Source organism: Musa acuminata, chromosome BXJ3-4 (assembly GCF_036884655.1).
Source record: "Musa acuminata AAA Group cultivar baxijiao chromosome BXJ3-4, Cavendish_Baxijiao_AAA, whole genome shotgun sequence".
Classification (NCBI taxonomy): Eukaryota; Viridiplantae; Streptophyta; class Magnoliopsida; order Zingiberales; family Musaceae; genus Musa; species Musa acuminata.
The window spans coordinates 9,501,399-9,514,979 of NC_088352.1; the positions used below are offsets into that span (position 1 = coordinate 9,501,399).

Here is a 13,581-nt window from a genome sequence, read left to right on the forward strand (position 1 = left end):
ACACCCCCTAATCTTTATTAGGGTTAGGTTAAGAGGGGGTGTGGGCTGAATATGGGTCATCAGTCCAACAGCGGGCACTTCTATGTTGGAACGCCAATGGTTGGAATGTTGGATTGCAGTGCAATGCAATACAGTTGAAATTTACTTCATCCAACATGTTCTTGAGTGTGAAAGCAGGTACCCGGAGGCAAAAGAATTTGGTCCTAAAACCATTTCCAGATACATTCTCATCATTTCTGTGAAAAATGATCTTGGATGTCCCCGTATCTACTTCTCTGATTCTAGAAAGTTTGCTGCTTTATGCAGCAAGCAATGATAAATTCTTTTGATGTTTCTTTGAGTACTTTCGGCATGGAATCGTTGACGCTGTCATTACCCATGATCTGCAGATTTAAGTATTCAAATTACTGAACATTTTGTGTATTGATATTTTCTCAAGTTGTTGCTAGATTGTTTTGGCCATCTTCGGATGAGATGGGATGAACCGATTTAGCCTAAATTGACAGCCTATTTGGGCTTTACAGATTTAAGACTGCTTACCCTGTCAGTTGCCAGTATAACAAGGCTGGTAAATTAAAGATGAGGATCATATGGTTTAATTCTTTTAGGTTCCGAATATCGTGTCTAAATGCTGGTATGTTTTTTTAGTATTCAATTACCAAAGATTACTATTTTGAATGTGTATGCTGGCTTTTATTCTGAACTATAACGTTTGTCTTAACATCATGTTTGCTTTTCCTATAGTTTGACTAGTATCATTTTCAATTTTAGGCTTTTCATGGTTGCTAATTTTTGGCATCTAGAATTAATAGTAGTAATTAAATTTAGTTAATGAAATTAACTACAATAACATATATGTGTTAAGTATTTATATTTCAAATTTAGAAGGGCTCATACAAAAAAAACCATCAATATTGCAAAAATCTGCACGCAATTTCCCAAATAAATAGAAACATAATATAAACTTTTTAAATAAAATTAAGAAATCAAAAACTTATATATGCAAAAAGGGAATTAATTTTTTGAATTTTTTGTTCAATGAGTTTTTTAGAGGGATCAAAGGATCACACTGGAATATGACATAATATAAAAAATAAGCAAAAAGTTATCAATCAAACTATTGACCTTCCAAATCTAATTTCATGAACAAAAACTTGAAAAAAGGGAATATTTCAATTCAGATTGACTCTCAAACTTGGTTAATCTACTATTACTGTTTTACTTGTGATTATTTGAGTATTATTGGAGTTATTGGAAAGAGTGGGAAAAAAAAAGGGAAAGATGATGGCCTCAGCTTCAACTGTCCCTAGCATGCAGCCCTCCCCTGGCTGTGCTGTCATGGCCCTAGCGTGAACTCTCCGCAAATCCTATTAATATTTACAGTAAAAAAAGTTACTTGTACAAACAAATGATTTGCATAACTAAAATGATGAATTTCCCGTATGCCATTTATATATATTGTTGTTCATGTTACCACCAATTCTTTTTCTTTCTCCTCTAACTATCAAAATGAATAACAAATTAACATTGTGTAGAATGTTGGTTTCATGTTGATTAATTCTCACATTAGTTCTGTTCTTGTAGTTAATCTGTGTTTGTTCCGTTCTTCCCCTTTAATTAACTTCTGAATTCTATTATGATACAGTTTTTGTATAATACATTCCTTTTATAGCTTAATTTTTCTTTTACTCAAATTTGTTCTAAGAAATGATTTTGCGTTGTTTTAGTTGCCTCTTCACCCGCAATGGCTTTGTTCACTCCATCAGGTCCTGTAATGCAGAAGGATATGCTGACTTCAAGCAATCGCTCAACGAGATGCCATCAAGCATCTGTCTTTTCTCATTCAACCAGCAGTGTTGAGAAATTGCTCTTTCTCAGTGTACATCTTGTCTCCACCAATCTACAATGCAAACCATCATCTTTGACAAGACACCCTGAAGGAGGCCATTTTAGAATTATTACCCATGAGTGACAGCCAGTGCTATTTATTTGATTCTTAGAAGTTTTCAGCTTCATGTGGCAACAAGTTCCAGCTTGACGATGTCAGTGAATCTCAACAGTTTGTTCCAGATATTTTGAATGGAATATTTGAAATAGCAATTGAGATGGAAAAGATTGAGAAGAATTCACTGAGAAGCAATATGCTGGAGGGGTATCTTATGGTAACTCTGTTTGAGCAATCAACATCAACCAGACATTCCTTTGAGCCAGCTATAAAAAGGTTAGGAGGATAAGTTTTTGATTACAGAAGAAGCACGTGAATTTTCTTTAGCCACGAGGAGAAACTCTTGAAGGTATGATCTTAATTATGGATAATTTTGTGGTGTCCAGAATTGTATAAGGAAGACTTAACGAGTGGAAAGCATGATTTGCAGATATAACTACAGTTGAAGGTTACACCGATATAATTGTTTTGAAACACTTCAAAAGTGGAGTTGCTAGATGGCAGCTTCTACAGCCAGTATTCTTTTTTATAAAAGCTGGGATGATCAAGGACAGCATCCAACACAGGTAAAAGGAATAGTATCTCAATGTTATCTTGCTCGGGAAGGATGATAAAAACAGAAGAAAACAACTGGTGGTTTTTATGCTGCATTTTCTCTCAGTTGGTTCTGATGTATGCATGATTTGTTGACCGCCAGGTTTTCTATATAGGGAAGTTTGCTTCACCATTAGAACTACAGGGGAAAAAATACTTGAAACCTCAACGAATTATGATGACATAATTGTTCTTACTTATCAGATTAGGAAGTACATTACTTCATCAGAAAACATTCCTTAAGGTTGCTGTGAATTCTTTGAGGTCACCACAGGGAAATAGAAGTCAACCAGTTCATGATGCTAGTTGTAATAGAAAAATCAGATATTGATATGAATTGCTAGCCTCAGTGTATAAGTCTTATGAAGAGAGAGATATTTCACAAGCTGATATGCACCACAATAATTTTCTTGTGGTGTACATCGTGAACAAAGCTCTGGTTTTCTATAAGTGGCTTCGAGGAGTGATGTTTCCTATCAAGCTCGCGCTCAGAAAGAAAGATTTGGTGAGATGATGCATAGACCTTTATGAAGAAATTCATGGCAAGTGCATTTTGGACAAAGAGATGTCAGATGTGCTTCCTAAGCATCCTGCGATCATGCATCCTCACCCAAGACCTGATGAGGTAATGTGAAAATGTCTGAAACCATTTCTTTCTTAGTATGTAGAACAAAAGATCCATCGTCTCCGCAACCAACACTTAATTTTCACAAAGATAATTGCTGAAGAAATGCAAGGTTACTTTTATTAGAGACTTCCTTTTTTTCTTTTCTAAATATTGCAACCTTTATTTGTATTTTGACCCCCATAAACAAAATCACCTTATATCTCTTAAACAACTATCCATGGAGAAGTAATTAAAACTTGATTAATGTTATGCAACAAGGGATCAAAATATATGAAATTGCATGGATGGTGATCCTAGAGCTGCATAGTTCAGACAAGCCAAGAATGGTCTTTATGTTTGAATCACTCCATTGATGCTGCTGTTGCTTTGCTGGTAAGTATCGATACAAACTATTCCTTTTATTTGTTTTACGTAATTCGATAAGTCATTTTGACATTGTTGATTGTTACATAATTCTTTTTTCTGCTTCTGTGTCCATTGTTAATGGCTGAAAAATAAGTAGCATAATTTCATCAAAAGATTGCTAAGCTAATGTTATAAAGAGAATAGGTTAACTGATTCTGTTTCTTAAAGATGTGATGTGATCAACAAAAGTATTTTGCCCATCTCTTCATGATGAGAAACACTAATTGTATTTATGCTCTGAATACTTGCTTGCTTGTTTCTTGTAAGATTAACTATGTATTTATTTATTTATTTATTTTATGTATTTTGGATGGGATCCCTTCTAAAATCTGGTTTTGATTGCAATCATATTATTCCACATAGTAAGTGTCAAATGAGTTTTATTTATCATAATGGAATAATGTGGTGAACCATTAAAGAGAGAAAAAAACACATCCTGATGATTAAGGTAAAAAATTTAAGTCTTGCTCTAAATAATTGGCTATATTATATTTGAATGAAAATAATTAAATTTTAATATAACATATGTGTTTTATTATTCTAATAAAATTTTTTCATAAGGCATCCATAATAATTGGAATCATGTGTTATCTCTTCCACGGTATTTCTAATAAGTCGTAATGCCTCAACTATATAGGGTGGATGAATTCTTTTTATGTCTGGTCTCTTTTTATATCATTCACATGACTTGTTTGTTTTTTGAATATTTTATATAATTTTATTAGTTTAATCTTCTATTGCAGTCAAGCCTAATCCCATATATAATATTACTTAAATATATTTAAAATAAAAATGATTTTTAAAGTATTCCTATCAGATAAGATTGATGTAAATTATAATCTTAAGAGTTAAATGTAACTTAAATATATTTAAATTAAAAATTAATTCTTTAAGCATTCTTGTCATATAGTATAGAATGTTGGTGTAAGTTATAATCTTAAGAATTAAATAGACAGTGATTGGAGGTTACCTTAAAATGACAAGGATAATAACTATATTTAGAGGGGTGTATTTGTAATTTTGTGTCACTATGAAGGCAAATAAGAACTTAGATCGGCTTCTCTTTTTGTCGCCTCCCTTCCGAAGCCGAACCCCGAATCATTACTCTCGATCTCGAGCTCTTTTGGTGGTACTCATCAACAAGGTTCGCAATACCGTACCGTACCGGTATTTCGACCTGGGCTCGGTACCGGTACGGTACGGTATATCGAGCGGTACACCTGGGTGTACCGAGTACTGTAACACTACTACAGTGCTAAGTAAAATGCTACAGTGCTACAGTACCTCGGAACGGTAATAGTCGGTCCGCGTACCGAAAACCTGTCGGACCGGTACGTACCGCCTGTACCGGGCGGTACGGCTCGGTACGACAGACCCTGCTCATCAAAACCCTAGGATCCATGGGCTTAGGGAACCCTCGGAGGCATGGGGAACCAGGGGTTCCCCGGTGATAGGAAGCGCGATGGCAACAAGAAGGACAAAAAGTTCGAGCCGGCGGCATCCCCGTCCCGGGTCGGACGGAAGCAACGCAGGCAAAAGGGTTCTAAGGCTATTGCTTGGCTCCCGCCCATCACCTCGCTCTCCAAGTGCTGCCTTCGCATCCTCAAGGTCGAGCACGTCAAGGACTACCTCCTCATGGAGGAGGAGTTCGCTACCAACTAGGAACGCCTCCGTCCCCTAGAGGAGAAGAACGAGGTGGACCGCTCCAAGTTTGATGATCTCCGGGAGTCGTCGATGAGCATCGGAAACCTAGAGGAGCTCATCAACGAGAACCATGCCATCATTTCGTCGTTGGTCGGACTGAGTACTACATTAGGATCCTATCTTTTGTCGTCAAGGATCAACTGGAATTGGACTTTGCCATTCTTATGCACAATAAGGTTAGTTTCGCTGGTTTAATGATTATGGTTTGATCGCATGATCTCGGATTGGTGAAAATTTTTGGTGTTTAGGGTGCGAATTGGTTGTGGTTTTCTTGATATACCTAATTTGCTAGTATCTTGTTAAAAATAACTTGTAATATTTTGTGCATTTGCATAGATCACTAGTATTTAGGCTCAACGAACTTGGTTAGCCGAAGATTTGAGGTTCGAGTGATTTGTGGTCAATTTTTGTGGGAGAGAATTTCTTACATTGTGAAGCCTTTGTGGGCATCATACATTTGCCCACATAATTTCTATGGTCGGGGGTATCTTAAATCTCCAAAATTTAAGAATATAACAAAAGAATTGAAGTCTAGAAGGTAAATTGAGCCCTATTTTGCTAGGATACATGTTAATATGTTTGATTCATGGGCTGGACTGTAGGAGATCCAAGTTCTGATGCATAATGCCTGAATCATCATGTTCTTTTCTTCTTAGGCACTTAGTTTCTTTTGAATCTAAATGTTTGTGTGTTAGTCACTCAATCAAGCAAACCTATGTTGGGTAGCTAGAGCATTGATTTTGTTTTTACAAATTATATTATCTACTCTGTTTGATTTGAATTCTAATCCTTTATGATTGTTTCATTTCTTTTCAGTGGTCAGTTAATTCTGTGAGTTAGTCAAAGTCTTTGATAAAGTGACCGTTTGGGTTCATATTTTATCTATATGTTTGAATAATTGTATATTATTCAAATGGTAGCCTCTTTAGCTTCTTAATTGATGGGTAGTCTACTTGCTTTCAAGTAGAAATTCTAAATATGACAAGAAATTTGGGTCCCCCACTCCTGTATGTCTTGCCTCCACCTCCACCTCTTCCTTTTGTTTTGTTTTTTTTACTTCTTCTCTTATTTGAATATTTTCAAAGTGGCTCAAAACATTTCTTAAAAATAGAGGAATGTCTTATTTAGCTTGTCTACCTCTTGTTTTGGACTTCTCCCAGGAGTAAAAACAAGTGTTCGGTCCAATCCTTATTGAAGAAACAGCTGCAGAGGTTGAAATATAGTTTTCTTGAAAAGCTTTCTTACAGCTGGTTGGCACTTATTTGGTCTCCTCTGCAGTGTCACCTACACTGAATGAGCTGGAATATTTTTTTTTGGCTGAATCAATATGCAACTTGACTTTTTTATAGTTGTGGGTGAAGAAACCGGTCAAGCTACATCTAGCTCTAGATTTTTCCAATGCAGAAGATTTTGCAGAATTATTATGTACCTGTATCTTATTCAACTAAAGTGTAAAATAGTTATTGGTCTTTGTCCTTTTTTTTTTTAGCCTGTGTTTTAGATGTTTCTAATCCTTACCTTTTATGCATCTTCACATGACATGACCTATCATGATATACTTCTTACTTGGTGGCTTTTGTTCACATAATTGTTAAATTCTGAAATATTATATCAGGATATGTTGTTATTCAGTGGATAAATGGGTGATTAGATTAAAATATCTTTTGCAGATCTTGTCTGTTGTTGGGCTTCTTCAGGATGAAGTTGATCCTATGGTTTCTGTCATGAAAGTTGAAAAAGCTCCTTTGGAATCTTATGCTGATATTGGTGGCTTAGATGCACAAATTCAATAAATGAAAGAAGCTGTTGAACTTCCTCTTACTCATCCTGAGTTTGTATGAAGATATTGGAATTAGGTTTCCCAAGGGAGTTATACTATACGGGGAGTAAAGTATACAGTTTCAAATAATACCGTCCAGTACGGGCGGTACATATTGGTCCGATAGGAAACCGGTACGCGAACCGCTCACTATCGATCGATATTTTTTTATTTAAAATTATATATATATATATATATATATATATATATATATATATAAAGGCGACGTCGCCTGCCTAGGGAGAAGAGGACGTCACATATTTTTTAAAATTATATATATAAAATATATATAAATAAATAGATATATAAATAAAAGATTATATATATATATATATATATATATATATATATATATATATAGGGAGAGAGAGAGAGAGAGGCAATGTCACCTCATTTTTCTACGACGTCGCTCTGCTTAGGGAGAAGAGAGGCGACATCGTGCATTGTTTGATATATATATATATATATATATATATGTATATCGAACGGTATATCGCTCGTTATACAATATCATATCGTACTGAGAGAAGATCGAAACTCTGGTACGGTACGATATTTCAATCCTTGATGGGGAGCTTGGAACTGGGAAAACATTACTTGCCAAGGTGAGAGTATAGCATGTGAATTTCCATAACATGGACTTTACAACTTTACCCCACACACATTCTTTACCCTCCCTCTTCTCTATTCTCTCGATCTCTATTTAGTTACATTTGTATTATGTGTTTATGTGTGCTATTTATTGGCTCTAACTCTAGCTTCTCTCTATCTCTATTTAGTTACATTTGTATTATGTGTTTATGTGTGCTATTTATTGGCCCTAACTCTAGCGACAACACTTTATTGATTCGTATAGATTAGTATATCTGCCAGCATTTATTATGAGTAAATAGAGAAGAGAAATAAGAAAGGATGTTTTTACTGCCTATGTACTTCTTCTTTATCAATGGATGTCTTTTTTTTTTTAATTGACCTTCTATTAATACAAATTTACAATGGTGGTGGCCAATTAAAAAAAAAGCTTAACTGAATTTCACTTTAGAATTGGAATTATCTTTCTCTCGTGGGTTTGCGACCTAGAAGGTTTTTGCCATACAATTTGTGTTGCATGGTGATCTGAATACTGCGGTATCTGCATTAGTTATTACAAAGTCCTAATTTTTCATACTATTTATGAATGCTTAATTTCAGGCTGTGGCTAACTCAACTTCATCAACTTTCTTGCATGTTTTTGGAAGTGAGTTGATTCAGAAATATTTGGGTGATGGCCCAAAACTTGTTAGAGAACTGTTTAAAGTGGCGGATGAACTTTCTCCTTCGATAGTCTTTCTTGATGAGATAGAAGCAGTTTGCACCAAAAGGTATGTAAATGAGAAATAAAAGTCCCACGTTTTTCTTTCTCTTGTATGTAAATCATAGTTAAAATTATCAGACTATTCTATCTGACCAATTTTAGATATAATGCTCATTCTGGTGGTGAGCGTAAAATACATATAACCATGTTGGAGTTGCTGAACCAGTTTGATGGTTTTGACTCAAGGGGGGATGTTAAGGTCTTGCAACCAACAGAATTGAAAGCCTTGATCCAGCCTTGCTTCGGCCTGGCCGTATTGATGTGAATATTAAATTCCCGCTACCAAACATTAAAACTAGACATCGTATTTTTCAGGTTTGTTATGTTTCATGAACAAATATAGGATGCTTATAGAACACCAGTGCATGTTTTTGTACACTTTGTGGGTTCTTGTTAAATTCTTTTTCTCATGTTAATTTCTTTAGATACATACCTCTAGAATGACACTGGCCAATAATATCAACCTGGAAGAATTTGTCATGAAGAAGGACGAGTTCTCTGGAGCTGATATCAAGACAATCTGTATTGAACCTGGCTTTCTTGCTTTAAGAGAGCATAGGATGAAGGTGTGTCACATATTTACATGTAAAATTGTATTCTTTTATATGAGTCATTGTTAGATAAAGCTTTTGTTATTACATAAATATTATCAGCAATTGTTATTGTGGTCTTATACACCTTTTGTTTGGGATGTATACATGCTATTGAAAATTGATATTGACTTTTGAATGCCAGTTGTCTATACCCTAGGGATTTTATGAATTTTTCCTATGTTGTCTATACCCTAGGGATTTTATGAATTTTTCCTATGTTCCTATTAAATGTTCAGAAATTGATCACTAAAAGATAGGAGAACTTTTCATATTACCTCTCCTATTCTATAAAGGTAACTCATTTCTTTATAATTTAAATGTGATGATTTATGTAGGCTGTATTTAGTCTATGTTTTCCATTAGATTGATTTTCAGATTCATATTATAAAGCTGTATTGTCCAGATGACTTCTTCTGACCCCAGTTATAGTTCCTAGTATGTATTTTATAAAGCCACTAATTTACCCGAATGAGAGTTTCTTGATTTAAGTTCTTATTACTTCTCTTTCTCGGGGTAAGAGGAACATGACCATTTGAGGAAGCTGAATTTTGTATCAAGCTTTATTAGTGTATCATTGCTTTGGATAAAACTTGTTATAAGAAGTAGAATAAAGAACTGGAAACGATCATTCTATGGCCTGGATGTAATAAATTTATTTACCTGTTGAGGGAGATTTACTTACAAAAGCATATTGGAAATTTGTTCAAGTGACATTTTTGGTCATCTCTGAACACTCAAGCCTATACTTCTTGTTTTCAAGTCTAAAGGTCTACAACCAGGTTTAGAAGCTCGGTCGACCTCTGGTCTTGACACTTTGTTGTATTGGTATCTCATCAGTTTATCGGGCAATATTCTAACCTTTTTCACACATTATCAGTAAAAGATTATACAAAAACAACACCATTTGGAACTGAACCATATGATCCATATAGGTCCTTACTCAGGTTAATTAAGGTTTGTCATAGGCTCTAAACCTCCACCAATGTGTCTTAACAGTGGTTGATCACTGAAACAGTTTGTCATGCTGCTAGAATAGAGATCCTCTTCTTCCTCCAAAAATAGAAAAAGGAAAGGAAAGATACTACTTATCTATTTTGTTCCCATTTCTTATGACAGCTTATCTCCGGTATCGAGAAGTGATGTGGTGATGTCTCGGCTCTTGGAAATGTTATGATCTCATCTTAATTTTTGATTTTCTGTTCTTTGTTTCCTTTTTCCCCATTCTCTTCCATAGCCTTGAGAAATGAGACAATTTGGGAGAGAATCATTCAAAACCCTAAATAATGAAATAAAGAAAAAATTCAACTTAGAAAGTAAAATATAAACTGAATAAGATCAGTTCAACGTAAAAGAATCTGGTTTGGCTTATAAGTAAAATTCTTACTCTTGGGCACATGTTGGATCATATAGTTGATAAGAAACAATACTAATAATTCAAAACTAATTTTGTTGATATGGATTCTGATGGTTTTCAGACTTTTGTTTTAATCAAAGGTTTTTCAAACAAGATCATCAAATACTTGAATATTATCCTTGGCTTGGTGCATATTAAGTTTGACAAATCTGATATGGTAGGGACATTAACTAGTCTTCTTTGAAGAGACAATCTCACTTGACTAGTTTGAGTTGGACTACACGTCTTTAGTGGTTGGACCGATTAGTTGAATTTGACCTGCATTGGATTGAGAGTTTAAACTAATACCCATTTGCTTTATCTTACATTCCCAGAGTGCCCTCAGTTACATATCTTAGTAATTTATAGCTACATCATCTTATGCTCAGGTAACTCATGCAGACTTCAAGAAGGCAAGGAGAAGGTTATGTTTTAGAAGAAGGGGTGCCTAAGAGACTCTACATGTGAGCAATTAATTATGTTGCCTCATAACATGAAGGTTTGTCTCATTTGTCGCTTTTGATTATCGTGATTCTCAATATATTATTTTTAGATGTTTGTTTGTGGACCTTGATGATCATAAATTTGATAATAAAAATGGTTCACATAAATAATCTTTTGAAAAATATTGTGCATCTTCGTACCCAAGTTGCAATCATATACCTTTTATATAAATATGTTGTGTTTATATGTCTTAAGAAATCAAAGAACTAATTACATATTACCCCTTGTATTTAGTTACCTATAGCATCTCAATCCTTGTAGTTTAAAAAGTTTCATGGGCATTCCTATAGTTACAAAGGTAAAACATCTAAGTCTATTTACCATAACGTTATTGGTTTTATCAACGAAAATATGAAAACAAAATACAAAAAGGTAATTTTAGTATTCTGGTTGATGATGGTGGATGACGTCGGTGGTGGCGGATGGTGGTAATGTTGGGGTTACGGGTGGCTATTGTGGATGAGGAGAGTAGCGGTGAGAGGTAAGCGTCGCTTTGCATTTGCGTTGGCATCGGCGTCGATATCGTTGTTGAGTGATGAAAGGGTCGCTCGGCATCTGAATTGGTGGCTCTTTTATCGCTCGACAATTGCATCTGCGTTGGCACCGACACAAATATAGAGTGACCGAAGCTGTTGCCGAGTGGCGTCGCTCTGCATCTGCGTCGACGTCAATGCAATTGTCGAGTGACGTTGCTTTCAATTTACGTTGGTGTTGACGTAGTTGCCTAGCGACATCGCTTTGCATCTGCAAAGGCCGTCGATGCAAATGCTGAGTGGCACCACTTTGCATCTACGTCGGCGCGACATAGTTGTCGAGCAAAAAGGCCATCGATGCATATGCCGAGTAACGTCGCTTTACATCTGCATTGGTGACCCTTTCCCTACTCGGCAACTGCGTCAGCATCGATGCAATTGCAGAGCGACTCTTATTTCTCATCGTCGCTCTCCTCATCCACAACAGTCACCCGTAATGTCGTCGTTTGTCACCACCGACGTTGTTTGTCACCACCAACTGGAATATTAAGATTTTCCATTGGTAAAAGTAATGGTGTATGGGTAAATAGACTCAGATGTTTCACTTTTATAATTATAGATATGCCAATATAAATTTTTAAAATGTAGAGATCAAGATGCTAAATGTAGCTAACTATAGGGGGTAATATGTAATTAGTCTGAAATCAAAGGTATATGCTAAATTGTTTCATGTTGGAACATGTCTTTTTCAGGAAATACTAAAACCACAAACTAGAATGACAATTTAGTAGGTAGGACTTCAACTTGTCACAAATGAAAATTGAAATAGGACACAATGTACAGTGATTCACTATGTTGGCACATGACATTTTCAGAAAAGGTCAGGATTCTTGCTGACTAAGTTGAACTATTGATCTTTTGTGTCTAAAGCATAAAGAAGGATCACTGATTCACTCAGTTTTTCTCGGAATGTTTAATTACCGCATGAGCAAGTGGTCTCAGGTATTTGTTATTACCACTGTGGACCACTGACCTTCGAGATATTGTTGTCTAAACCGTATCATGTGTGATATCGAGCAAGTTTTAGAAATCAAAAAGATAAATCAGTTTATTCTTGTTGAAACTTGTAGGTCGTGCTAATTCCATTGAGGTTTAGACCACTAGTCTTTGCTTTTGCTGGCCTTATTCCATTTAGTTATTTGGCAAATCTTTACACAAGTGTTTTGGTCTCTCTTTATTGATCTATGTTGTTCAGTAGTTCTCGTCTCTCTTAATTCACCAAATTCATTCTGCCTTCAGGTACAATTGCTCACACTCGAGGCAAAAAGACTATTTTCAGGTGACTTTGATGCCCAATGAGGTACTATCAGCCCATCAAGTCGGAGCTCGGAGATCGTTGTTATCTTTATCTTTTTTGTTTTTTTTTTGCATGTTTCTTTCCTCTCACCTCAATTATGTGGATTGTATTGTAAGTATTTGAATTTATTATATTTGCACATTTAATATTTGAATTTATTATAAGTATTTATCTTATTGTTTATTGATTATACTCAGAGGTCTGGGAAGTAATTCACATAATTGAGTTGGATTATAGTGTTTTTGTTGGTATAATGTACTTCAAATATTGATTTAATTATGTTGAAATGTTTGTCTTGATAGTGCCAAACCATTTTGACCAAATTTCTGCATAGGACAAGTAGCACATTTAACGTTAATATCCCATGGAACTAACTTTACGACCTCAGGATTTTTGGTGTGATTTTGCAATAGAAATGTTGTGTGTGTCTCCGTTATGCCATAGATAGGTGTATGTGTGGTCATCACATTCAAGCTAATTGCCTGATGCTGACTCAATCTTCTGTCGACCACATCTATCAATACTGCTGCTTAGATTTTGTTCTACATTCTTTTCTATGGTCGATTAATTATGGAAAATAAAAAAAAAACTTTACATGCCCATTTTAGAGTTCTGTATATATATATATATATATCGCAAGTAAATAAGATGTTTAAGAATTATTAGCCTTGGAAATACACGTGGGCCGACTTCATTGGAGTCGCGCCGTCGTGTTGGGTGCGGTGCTCTCCATACCAAACAGTTTACTTCACCGTCTCCCTTCGCTCTTTTCCCTCGTCTTTGTCCCTATCTCGAGGGTTAGCTGTGCCGCA

General features: G+C 35.4%; 1 pseudogene; it reads left to right on the forward strand.

The window, feature by feature from the left end:
- The first annotated feature begins 4,891 nt into the window (after positions 1 to 4,891).
- Positions 4,892 to 10,903, forward strand: LOC135635611 (26S proteasome regulatory subunit 4 homolog; annotated as a pseudogene).
- The last annotated feature ends 2,678 nt before the right edge of the window (positions 10,904 to 13,581 follow it).